Source organism: Oryctolagus cuniculus, chromosome 18, assembly GCF_964237555.1.
Source record: "Oryctolagus cuniculus chromosome 18, mOryCun1.1, whole genome shotgun sequence".
Lineage (NCBI taxonomy): Eukaryota > Metazoa > Chordata > Mammalia > Lagomorpha > Leporidae > Oryctolagus > Oryctolagus cuniculus.
Window position 1 is genome coordinate 41,094,773 of NC_091449.1, and position 12,203 is coordinate 41,106,975.

The following is a 12,203-nucleotide window of genomic DNA, read 5'->3' on the forward strand; positions in this document are numbered from 1 at the left end:
GGCGGGCCATTTACAGGGGTCGCTCGTGAGGGAGACCACACAGCACGCGCCCCCAATTCAGGCAGTGGCTGCTACGCAGCACACATTCCCTGAGGTCAGAGGCCAAGAACAAAGCATGGAATGCAAAATCTCTCCGTCTATTTGGAATTCGTCCCTGGGATGGAGAAGCCGAGCAAAGGAGCAGAGAAGAGCCGAAGCTGGCAGTGAGGACTGTGAAGTGTGACCTGTGGCGGCGGCGGGAGGGACCCCAGAGTCCCCGCGGCGTGTCACCAGCACGGCTGAGTGTCCCTGCGATGCAGCCGAAGGAAACATCCGTGATGGGGTCCACACTGTGGCGAAGCGAGTAAAGCGGGTTCGAGTCCCGCCTGCTCCACTTCCGATCCAGCTCCCCCGCTGGTGCACCTGGGAAAGCAGTGGAAGATGCCAAGTGCTTGGGCCCCTGCACCTGAGTGGGAGACCTGGATGAAGCTCCTGGCTCTCCTGGCTTTGGCCTGGCTTAGCCCTGGCCATTGTGGCCATTTGGAGAGTGAACCAGCAACAGAAGACCTCCCTTTCTTTCTCTTATCTCTCTTTTTTAGATTTATTTATTTATTTCAAAGGCAGAGTTACAGAGAGGCAGCAAGCAGAGGCAGAGAGAGAGGTCTTACATCTGCTAGTTCACTCCCCAGTTGGCCGCAATGGCTGGAGCTGGGCCAATCTGAAGCCAGGAGCCAGGAGCTTCTTCTGTGTCTCCATGCAGGTGCAGGGGCCCAAGGACTTGGGCCATCTTCTACTACTTTCCCAGGCCATAGCAGAGAGCTGGATTGGAAGAGGAGCAACTGGGACCCGAACTGGCACCCATATGGGATTGCCAGCACTGCAGGCGGCACCTCTACCCACTATGCCACAGTGCCTGCCCCTTTCTGTTTCTCTCTGTCTCTCCCTTTCTCTCTATAACTTTGCCCTTCAAACAAATAACAGAAATGTTTTAAAAAAGTAAACTGGACGGGAGTCCGCGCCGCAGCTCACTAGGCTAATCCTCCGCCTTGCGGCGCCGGCACACCGGGTTCTAGTCCCAGTCGGGGCAACGGATTCTGTCCCGGTTGCCCCTCTTGCAGGCCAGCTCTCTGCTGTGGCCAGGGAGTGCAGTGGAGGATGGCCCAAGTGGCTTGGGCCCTGCACCCCATGGGAGACCAGGAGATAACACCTGGCTCCTGCCATCGGATCAGCGTGGTACGCCGGCCGCAGCGCGCCAGCTGTGGCGGCCACTGGAGGGTGAACCAATGGCAAAGGAAGACCTTTCTCTCTGTCTCTCTCTCACTATCCACTCTGCCTGTCAAAAATAAATAAATAAACAAACAAACAAACAAACAAACTGGTTCACCACCCTGGAGAACCAGCTGAGCCCTTCTTTGTACAGATGAAGCCTGGAACCTCCACGGCCAGCATGGCTGCCCCCAAAATGACATTTAAGGGGAAGCAGCATGCCGGGGGACACAACTCAGACTGCTCCTGCAGCATGGCTTGGCGTCACAGGGACCCGAGGAGCAGCCGGCTGCCCACCGAGGGGAAAATGCACACGGATGTCATCACCACACAACGGAATCTCACACGTGTGGGAGTGTGGGACCGCGGCTGCTGCTCGCAGCCCGGCTGAGCTGAGACCCGGGGTGTGGGCAATGGAGACGCCCAAGTGCACAAGCCGCACAGTGCCTGGGCCGCCTGTGGGTCGGGGAGGAGACAGGCAGAAGAGGAGGGAGGCTCGGGGATTTGGACTTCATCTCAGGCCAAGAGGGGCTTTTTAGGAAGAAAGGGGAGACGATCCCCTGGGTTATAGAAAAACGATGAAGGAATGCATAGGGGCCATTGGGAGCGATCAGGCTCGTCCTGCCCTGAGCCCTGTTTCCCTGCAGCAGTGGGTACCAGGTGCCTTCCGAATACATTAGCTTGCTGAATTTTCCCAGTAGCCCCATGAGCTGTTAGTATCGTGTTAGTATCATATTAGCCACACTCAGGGGAAGTCTGCAGCTCAGAAAGGTTAAGTGGCTTGTCCAAGGTCACACAGCGGCCCAGTGCTGGAGCCCAGACGCAAACTCTGCCTCCCTCCCGGAACCACCCTGCAATGGCAGTCAAGCCAAGCTCTGGATGGTCATTCCCACGGTGACCACCAGGGGTCAGGGTTGACCACTTCCACGCCCTCTGCTCTGACATCTGCCCATCCGTGCGTACCCTTGTCTGACCATTCCTTTGTCTCCCGTTTGCTCATTGACCCGCTCACCTGTCCCTTTATCCAGCTACTCATCTGATTATTGATTCCACTGTCCATTGTCTCCCACCCATCACCCAGCCTCCCTACAGCGCTCTGCTGATCTGTCCAGCCTCATGTCTGCCCACCCACTGATTTTATTCGCCCATCTGTCCATCCATCCAGCCAAGCATCTGTGTATATCTACCTCTGCCTACCCCATGTGCGCTGAGACTGTACGTTGGGCCAGGCCTCACTCAGCCCCAGGTGCCCTGTGAAGGGAGGGGCCCAGTTCCACTCCCTGCTCCTGCACTCCCTGCCCCGCCTCCGCTCCCACCTGTGCTGCCCGGGTGGCGTGGACTGGAGATGTATCAGGTCGAATGGAATGAAATGTGCGTGGGCAGGCTTGGGGGTGCAAAATGTCACACCTCACTTTTTTGGTCACTTTAGACTCCAAGGCCCCAGGGAGTTAGATTTGTCCTGTGCGGGGAAGGTCCTTGGGTTAAACAAACATCTGGGTGGCATCGTAGCTCCGGGAAGGAAAATGGGGACAGGGCCTCAGGTTGAACTTCAGCACAGGGTGGTCACCGCTGGGTCTCACAGGGTCACCTCCCTCCCGGCCCCTGCCCAGGCTCCCGGTCCAGGGTAGCACCCCAGCCCTTCCTGCAGACTCTCCCCAGCAGCGGCCACCCCCGGCCCAAACATTACGACGTTCCGATCCCTTCTCCCCCAGCTGGACAGCTGGGAGGCTGGCAGGTCTGGGCTGTTGGGAGCGAGGCCTCCGGAGCTTCCTTCAGTGTGGAGCTGGGCGTGGAAGGGCCGGGCAGCCACGGGTCATGCATGGCTTCAGCTTTCCCAGATGATGCCAATGTTCTAGGGCAGTGAGCAGGCCTCCCCAGCCGCGGACGAGGGACCCGCAGCTCCACGGAGCATCTGGGGGTGTGGGCTGCTGCCTCCTCGTTCCTTTGAGCTGTATTTCCCTGGCGCATGCGCACTGGCTGTTGGAGTCCCTCTGCTTTGAAGAGTTCGTTCCAATCTTTGCCTGCTTCCCATCGGCTTGTTTGGCTCTGTAGCAGAGGCCTGGGGCGCCAGCGATGCTCTGATCCCAGCCGCTACGAGGTGGGCATCGGGCTCACTGCCAGAGAACGGTCCTTCCCGGTTGTTCACCAGGGGCTTTTCTCAAGGCCTAGGGAGGCCCCGAAGGGAGTGATGACAGCTGTGGGACAGCTGTTCCAGCCTCCCAAGCCCCGCCCCCAGCTCTCACAGGAACCCACTCCCCACCAACATTGCCCACCCTGCTCCTGTCATCACCTGCTAAATCCACTACCCGCACCCATGCCCTTGTCCAAGCCTCGCTTTTGATCTTTTGCTATTGATTTGTGGGGGATATTTACATATTCTGGCGCCTGCTGCTTTGTCAGTGACATCACTGCAAGTGCTCCTTGCTTTGCGCCTCTGTTTGTTGGCCCTCGGCTCTGCAGACTCGCTGACTCACCTGCTCCAGGGTTAGGGCTTTGGTGTGGGTTTAGAAGCCCTCCCCGGCCCTGCAGTCTCCAGGGTCATCCGGGAGCCTGGGAGCTGGCTAGCCTGAGGCGCTGCGCTCATTTTCCTGACTGGGATGTGCTAGGATCCACGTTCCTGTTTTCCTGGAGAGCTGCTCTGCCCACCCAGCCCTGATTATTGGATAATAATATATATTATTATCCTTCCTCTGCGCTCAGAAACGCCGCCTGCCTCTGAGTCGCCCGGCGGCCGTGCACGCGTGGCGGGCGGGTGGTGCTCTGCCCACATGCTTCCGCCTCGGCGCCCTGCAGCTCGTGGCTAAGTGCCAGCGTTGCGTCTATTGGTCTGTTGCGTGTTTCTGGTTGCAGTTTTTGCCTCGGATCCCGGAGATGAGTGTGCTGCCACGAATGCCCCCGCAAGCCCAGGGCTCCCAGGGCGTCTGTGACCTCACTGTTTCTGGGGGGCGTGCCTCTGGCACAGGGTCCCTGGGGAGGTTTCGGGTAAGGTGAGGGCTGCGTTCCCATCAGAGGGCTCACCTGGGGCAGGTGATCCCGGGGAACTAGCTCAGGACATGGCCACCGGCTTCCCCCAGAGCAAGGGCGCGGAGACCCGCAGCCGGAGCACCAAGAAGGCAGCCAGCCTTTTGGTGACTCATGTTCAGATATCACATCGCACATCTTCCAGAAGTTTCTCTCCATTAGAGGTGAACCCCTAGACCCAGACAATGCAGGTTTACACAAAGGCGCGAATACCAGGAGGCCAGGGTCGCTGGGGACCACCTGGGAGGCTGCCGGGTACAGCAATTGAATAAAAATTATTTTCATCTTCCAATCATTGTTGCCACTCTACGGTATTGTGCAATGATGTCTGAGCCGTGACTTCTGTGTCTAGTAACCTTAATAACCTCTCTTCAACTTCTAACGTTATATATATATACATTTTTGCATTTTTTTAATGTACTCCTCATGTCATCTGTTAATGATGGAGTTCTGGGTGGTTTTTTTTTTTTAATGATTTATTTATTTGATAGGCAAAGTGATGTGAGAGAGGGGGGAGACAGAAAGAGAGCTTCTGTTAGATGGTTCAATACCCAAATGGCTGCAAAAGCCAGGGCTAGGTCAGGCCGAAGCCGGGAGCCTGGAGCTCCGTCCAGGTCTGCTACGTGGGTGGCAGGGGCCCAAGGCTACATGGGTGGCAGGGGCCCAAGCACCCGAGTCATCCTCTGCTGCTTTCCCAGGTGCATTAACAGGGAGCCGGATCAGGAACAGAGCAGCTGGGACCCCAACCAGGCTCTGATATGGGACTCCTTTATCAAGGGTGGCGTCTCAACCTGCCGTGTCACGGCCCCAGCTCCTGAAGTTTGTTTTTATCTTCCCAACCCTTTTCTGATTTATTTCTTGTCCTTTCCTTAACATGCAGCCTCCGTCTTACGCTTACGTAAGACGCTTACGTCTTATCGCCTTCAAAGCTGTGGCAAGAGTGGGCTCCCTTCTTTTGCTGTCAATCGCGAAGGGAAAGTGTGTGACAGTTTCACCTATAACGTTTACCCTTTTTTGTTTTTATTTTTGTTTTTGTATTTTAAAAATCAGGTTTAGAATGTTTGGGGCAGGTGCTGTGGCACAGCGGGTTAATGCCCTGGCCTGAAGTGCCAGCATCCTATATTGCCGTCGGTTCGAAACCCGGCTGCTTCACTTCCTATCCAGCTCTCTGCTATGGCCTGGGAAAGCAGTGGAAGACGGCCCAAGTGCTTGGGGCCCTGCACCCGTGTGGGAGACCTGGAAGAGGCTCCTGGCTTTCAACTGGCCCAGCTCCAGCCATCGTCACCATTGGGAGTGAACCAGAAGATGGAAGACCTCTCTCTCTCTCTCTCTCTCTCTCTCTCTCTCTTTCTCTCTTTCTCTCTTTCTCTCTCCCTCTCCCTCTCCCTCTCCCTCTCTCTGTGACTCTGCCTTTCAAATAAAATAAATAAATCTTAAAAAAAATGCGAACGGGTGCTTCATTTCACCAAACATCTCTTTCGTGTATATCACAGTGATTGTTAGCATTTTCTACCTCAATCTGTTAAGTACACGGATCGCAGCGGTATCGTCCAATGTTAGACCGCGCCTCCGCTGGTGAACTTGGTGATAGTGTTACCTGCTACTGGAGTTCATTTGCTAGCATTTGTTCAGAACTCTCCATGGTCTTGAGAGACAGTTCACGTTTCTTGCTCACCTTGCTTTGTCTGGTTTTGGTGTCAAGGTGACACCCAGCCCCATGGAATGACCTTGAGCTTTCGTAAGAGCCTGGGCTGACTTGCACGCATGAGAGATGGGGACACTTGGGGCCAAGCTTGCAGCTTGGGGCTCCCAGGCTGCCGCAGGCTGTCGCTCCTGGGGTGGCGCCGCACCCAAGGGTGTCTGTGGCCGCCACTTCTCAGAATGGGCTTCTTCCCCTTCTCTCCGTTTCTGCTTTTCTTGACACCCAGCAGCTTTCTCAGGCTGGGTGGAAGGGACGCGGTTTAGTTCAGGTTCACCCCTTCCCCGGGGGCACCACCCCAGGCTCCACAGCGAGGGTCTGCTGTAAGCCTCCTCCCCTCGCTGGCCTGGCCTTGGCCTTGACTGATGAAATCCCCCAAAGCCAAGGCCGAGGGCTGGCTCTGCACGCGACTGGGATGCAGAAGTGACCGGTGGCTCGCTAGCGGCGTGACCGCAGGGTTCCTGTCTTCTCCCAAGACATTCCCTGCCAGTTCTCTGGGCTCTGTCTAGCTCACCACCCAAGCACACGCCCTCTGCTTTGCTTCGATGCTGAGTGGGAGAAGGGAGTCTTGAGACCAGCTGTGGGCTCCTGGGGCCTGGGGCGCGGAGGGCTCGTGCTCACTGCGGGGCATGCTGGGTCGCTGTGCATCCGAGAAAGTGTTGTCTCCGTAGCACTGGCCTCCCCGCATGTCCAGCCTAGGACCCACACCCATTCCACGTCCCATTGTGGACATTTTGTCCTCGGAAGTGACATGAGCAGCAGTGGCCTAGACACGACAGGTGGGAACCCAGCAAGGTCTGATGCTTTCCCCTTGGGGAGCCCGGAAGGCAGAGTCCGGACACCCACCCACCAGCCCCTCCCGGGTGAGTTCTCCCAGGTCCCCCCTGCCCTACAAGGGCTGCCCGGAGGCCTTCCTGCCTCCTGCCCATGCCTGCTGTCTGAGATGAGGGCGGCGTGCTGACTGGGTAAGAGCTGCGACGCAGAGGCCAGGCTGGCAGGGTGGAAACCCCAACAACCCTCTCCATGCCTTTCTTCAGATCTGCAATACAGAGATGACCAGAACAGGAGCTAGAGCACCGGGGTTTACAGGAGAACAGAGTTACTAGTGGAAACGTCCAGGGCTGGTGTTGTGCAGCAGGCTAACTTTGGCATCACGTGGGATGTTCCAATCCTGGCTGTTCCACTTCCCACCCAGTTCCCTGATAATGCACCTGGGAAGGCAGCGGAAGGTGGCCTGAGGACTTGGGCACCTGCCGCCTATGAGGGAGACCCGGATAGAATTCCTGGCTCACAGCTTCAGCCTGACCCAGCCCCAGCAGATGCAGACATTTGGGGAGTGAACCAGTAGATGGATGATTCTCTCTCTCTCTCTCTCCCTCTCTCTATAACTCTGCCTTTCAAGTAAGTAAATAATATTAAAAATAATAATGGTGATGTCCAGGGACTGGGCATTTAGTGGCACCTACGTTCCACATCCAAGTACCTGAGTTCTAGTCCTGGCCCTGGCTCCTGCCAATGCAGACCCCAGCAGGCAGTGGCGATGGCTCAAGTCATCAGGTCCCTGTGCCATCTGCACGAGAGACCTGGGCTGAGTCCCTGGTTCCTGGCTTCAGCCCGGCCCAGCCTCGGATGTGGCGGGAGTTTGGGGAGTGAGCCCATGTGTGTGAGCTCTTTCTTTCTTTCTGTCTCTTTCCCTCTCTCTCTCTGCCTTGCAAGTAAATTTTTAAAAAGCTGTAGTGTCCTGAGTGGAGCGGTGGTACACAGTGAACACCGGGAAGTGTGCCTTCCCAGGGCGGGTGTTGTAGCACAGGGGTGAAGCTGCCACGGGCGGTGCCAGCAGCCCATGCCGGAGCGTTGGTTCAAGTCCTGGTGGCTCGGCTTCCCATGCAGCTCCCTGCCAGTGCACCAGGGAAAGCAGCAGGTGGTGATCAAGGTAGCACTGCTTAAGAAAAGGGGGCGAGAGGAGCGTCTTCCAGGCCTCCCCAGGCCTCCAGGAGTAATGCACACGGTGTCACTGCTGCACCCGCGATATCACTGTGCACCCAAGAACCTGAGGACCCCAGAGGGCAGGGATGCAGCCAAGGCCACCCAGCAGGGTGCTGGCTCCCTGGCCAGGAAGCAGCTGCAGCCCCAGCACTGCCACCCCGGCTGCAGGGACTGTGGGCCTCAGTTTCCCCGCTGGTGAGTGAAGAGGAAGGGCCGGGCGCCTCTCCACCTGCCTCCGCCTCTGCCTGACCCATTGCAGTGGAGGAGGTTAAGACCAAGCCCAAGTCCATACTGGGAGGGTTGAGGGCCATGGTGGCTGGGGGTGCGCAGTGCAGCATATGGCAGGAAGCTGCTTCTCAGAGCCTCGGCACAACCGCGACTGTTACCACGCCTGTTGCACTTACGTAGGTGTTACCCGGCACTGGGCTTTGGTAACTGCTTCTCACGGGGAGGGGTGCCTGATGGTGCTGGGTGAGAATTCACTGCTCTTAGGCCAGGCAACCTCGAATGTCTGGGCCTCGGGCCTTCCCTACACGGCCTCCCCACATGGAGGCAGGGTGCCTGCAGGACACGAGCCGGTCCCTGACCCTCTCTGGGCCTCAGTTCCACCTCAATGAAATGGGATGAGGAGGGGTGGGGTCGATAAGTCTCAAGGGCCGCCTCTGCCCTGGGCACCCAGTGGAGGGTGCAGTCCCCCTGCCACCTGCCTCTGGTCTCCACCTGTCCAGCCCCCGCGCCCTCCAGGGAAAGGCCGCCCTGCGCGTGAGCACCTGGACAAGGGCCCTGCCTGCCCGTGTGGAGGCGGCAGCAGCACTCGCCCGGCAGGGCTGCAGGATCATGGGATCGTCCCGCCGGGGCCCGGCCCAGGGGCAGCGCGCAGAAGGGCAGAAGGGCAGCCCCTGCCGGCCAGCCCCCGCTCCCCGCCTCTGCCAGCCCCCAGCGTGGGCGTCAACGCCTCTGCCCTTGCAGCCTCGGTGTCTTTACCCCCAGAAGAAGCCAGAACCCGGATGAGCCCTGGCTGAGGCGGGCCCTGGAGCAGGTGCTGCAGCCCCCTGTGTGGCCGGAGCTCGCTCACCTCCAGATCCTGTCCTGCCCCAGGGTGACCTCTGATTGGTTATCTAGCTGGGGCTCCCAGCCTGCCAGCAGTTAGCTGCTCCCACTCGCAAAACGTGGAGACGTCGATGAGCAGGTAACTCACAAAAGCCGAGACTGCCAGAGCCACTTGTTTCCGGGGGGACTGGGTTTCTGCACCTCTGGTGGCTCGGGTGCAGGCTGTTATCCACGGGTGTGCATCTTCTACGATCCTAGGGGAAGTGGGAGGCAGCTAGCTTCATTTCTCGGGAACAGACTCTGGCCCAGGTGGTGTGCTTTATAAACCCTGGTTCTTTCAGCCCTTCCAGTGAGGGGCTAATCATTAGGCCCATTTTACAGATGAGCAAACCGAGGCTCATACAAAAAGTATGCTCTTTCCCAAGGTTACACAGCTAAATAGAAATGGATCCCAATCTGTCTGACTCCAAAGGCATTTTACACTCGAGTAGCTCCTCAAAACCCCTTCGTGGGGCCGGCGCTGTGGCACAGTGGGTTAAAGCCCTGGCCTGAAGCGCTGGCATCCCATATGAGCACCAGTTCTAGTCCCAGCTGCTCCACTTCCGATCCAGCTCTCTGTTATGACCTGGGATAGCAGTAGAAGATGGTCCAAGTCCTTGGGCCCCTGCACCCACATGGGAGACCTGGAGGAAGCTCCTGGCTCCTGGCTTCAGATCGGTACAGTTCTGGCCACTGCAGCCAATTGGGGAGTGTACCAGCGGATGGAAGACCTTCTGTCTCTACCTCTCTTTGTATCTCTGTCTTTCAAATAAAATAAATCTTAAAAAAAAAAAAAAAAAACCCTTCGTTAAAAATTTCCTTTTGGGGGGGCAGAATGTTCCAGAATCTTTGAGCTAAGGGGTTGCTTCTTGACCCTGCTAAGGTCTTGCAGGGAGGAATTAGGTGGTTTGAGGTCAGTTCCCACAGCAGCTCCACTGCTATAGTGATGAGGGAAGCCCTCGATTCTGCAGACCCACTGGGATGAGCCACCCCTCAGCCCCTAATTTTGAAATAAATATCAAAAAGATGAATTGATTTAGGAGGAAATATTAAGTAAAATATTTGGCAGATTTTATTTCTAAACTTGAAAAAAAATGTAAGACCGGAGCTTGCTGGCCTGGAGTTGGAGAGAAGTGGTCCGCGTGGCCCCATCTCTTGTTAATCCAACAGGCCCGGGAGACGCTTTGTCAGCCCCCGGAGAGAAGTTCCTTCCCCTGGGGGAAGTCGGTCTTCCTCCTCGCCAACGGGCGCAGGCTACGGCGGAGTTATTTATTTCTCTAGAAATGTTATCAATGAAATGCATACCATGTGGCTTAAGCAATCATGGTTACGGGGTGGAGTGGGAGGGGAGCCCAACTGCCACAGGCGCAGCGGAATTTTCTACAAAGATGCAGGTGTTCTGTATCTCGTTGCGGGTACTTGTTAGACGAGTGTGCACACGTGCCAAGTCATTAACCTGTACACTTAAAATGTGGTTGTAGGAAATGAAGTTGACTTGAAAGCAAAACAACCGTCAATGCAGAGTTTATGTCGGGAGCCACTCGCGTCCATTCCAGGTCGGGATTCCGACCCCTGGGCTGGGCTGTGTTGTGGAGTAGGCTAGCTCTAACTCACCGCCACTTCAGCTGCTCCCAAAGCCAGCAAGTATAGGACTCTGCCACTTGCTTGTCATGACCAGAATGCAATACAGGTCAGAGAGAGCCATTTGTTCAAGGGACATCACAAGGCAGCCAGGGTGGAAGGGTAGACCACAAGTGGTGTTGGCAGAATTGGTTTTCCATCTAGAAGTGAATGAAATTAGATCCCTACCTCACAGCATGTACACATTCACAAACATTCCAGATGGATTAAAGATGAACGGATTAAATGTCAAACAAAAGCTATAAAAATATTAAAAGAAAACATAAGAAAGTTTTAAAAATAAATTCCAATCAGAAAACAACTTTTTAAGAAGAGTTTTTTATTTTATTTGAAAGAGTTACAGAGCGGGAGAGACAGATCTTCTATCTGCTGGTTCACTCTCCAGGTGACCATAATGGCCAGGCCGAAGTCAGGAACCAAGAGCTTTATCTGGGTCTCCCACGTGGGTGGCAGGGGCCCAAACACTTGGGCTATCTATTGCTGCTTTTCCCAGACTGTTAGTAGGGAGCTGGATCGGAAGTGGAGGAGCCAGGACTTGAACCAGTGCCAGTATGTGATGGTGGCATTACAGGCAACAGCTTTACCTGCTTACCCACAACACCGATCCCCGGAAAAAAAACTTATAAAGCAAGACATGAAAGCCAGAAGTCATAAAGGAACATTACGTTTGACTACACAGTAATGTAAATATTTTCTATGACGATGCATGGAGAATTTTGCTAAATGGCATGCACAGGGAAATATTTGTCTCATGTGCATTAAAGAATTAAGATTTCTGATATGTGGAATGGCCCAATAAATAAGTACAAAGATGACACAAAGTCCAATTAAAAGAGAAAAGAAATGACTTTTTTTTGGCAGGGGAACAAATGAAAATGGGTAATGATGTTCTGAAAAGTTGTTCAAGCTCCCTCATAATTCGAGATATGTCCAGGAAACAGTGAGCTCACTTCTCTTCAGACTGGTAAAAGTTTTAAAAAAATTGACGTATGCCTGGGGAAATGAGAACTTTTAGCAAGTCAGCATTGGTGAGATTCTAAATTGGTACTGCTTTTTAAGGAGTGCAATCTAGCAGTATCTATAAAATTTTTAATAGCATAACTTCCAGGACCTAGGAGTTGCTCTTTTAGGAATTAATCTATTTTTCAGAAATAGCCGCAAGTGTGTTCCCCCCAATATATGTTAATTACGGCAAAGTTTATTCTGCTAAAAATGGGAACAGCCTAAATTTCCTGAATAGTTTTACATTCTAGGCAATGGAATTTGTGCAGCAATGAGAAAGAATGAACCAGAACCGTGTGTACTGACCTGCCACGAGAGCCATTACATCTTGGCAAGAGAGAGGGAAGCAAGTTGCAAAATCTATATATAGCAGAAGAACTCTGTGTCTGCAAGACAACTGGGTGTGAGGTACAGGGATACAGAGCAGCAGTGCCCCCAGCTCCTGGGCAGTTAGGAGTTCGCCAGGAGCCTGCCATTCTCCCTACTCCTACCGCGCAGGTGCAGCGCCCAGGCACAGAGG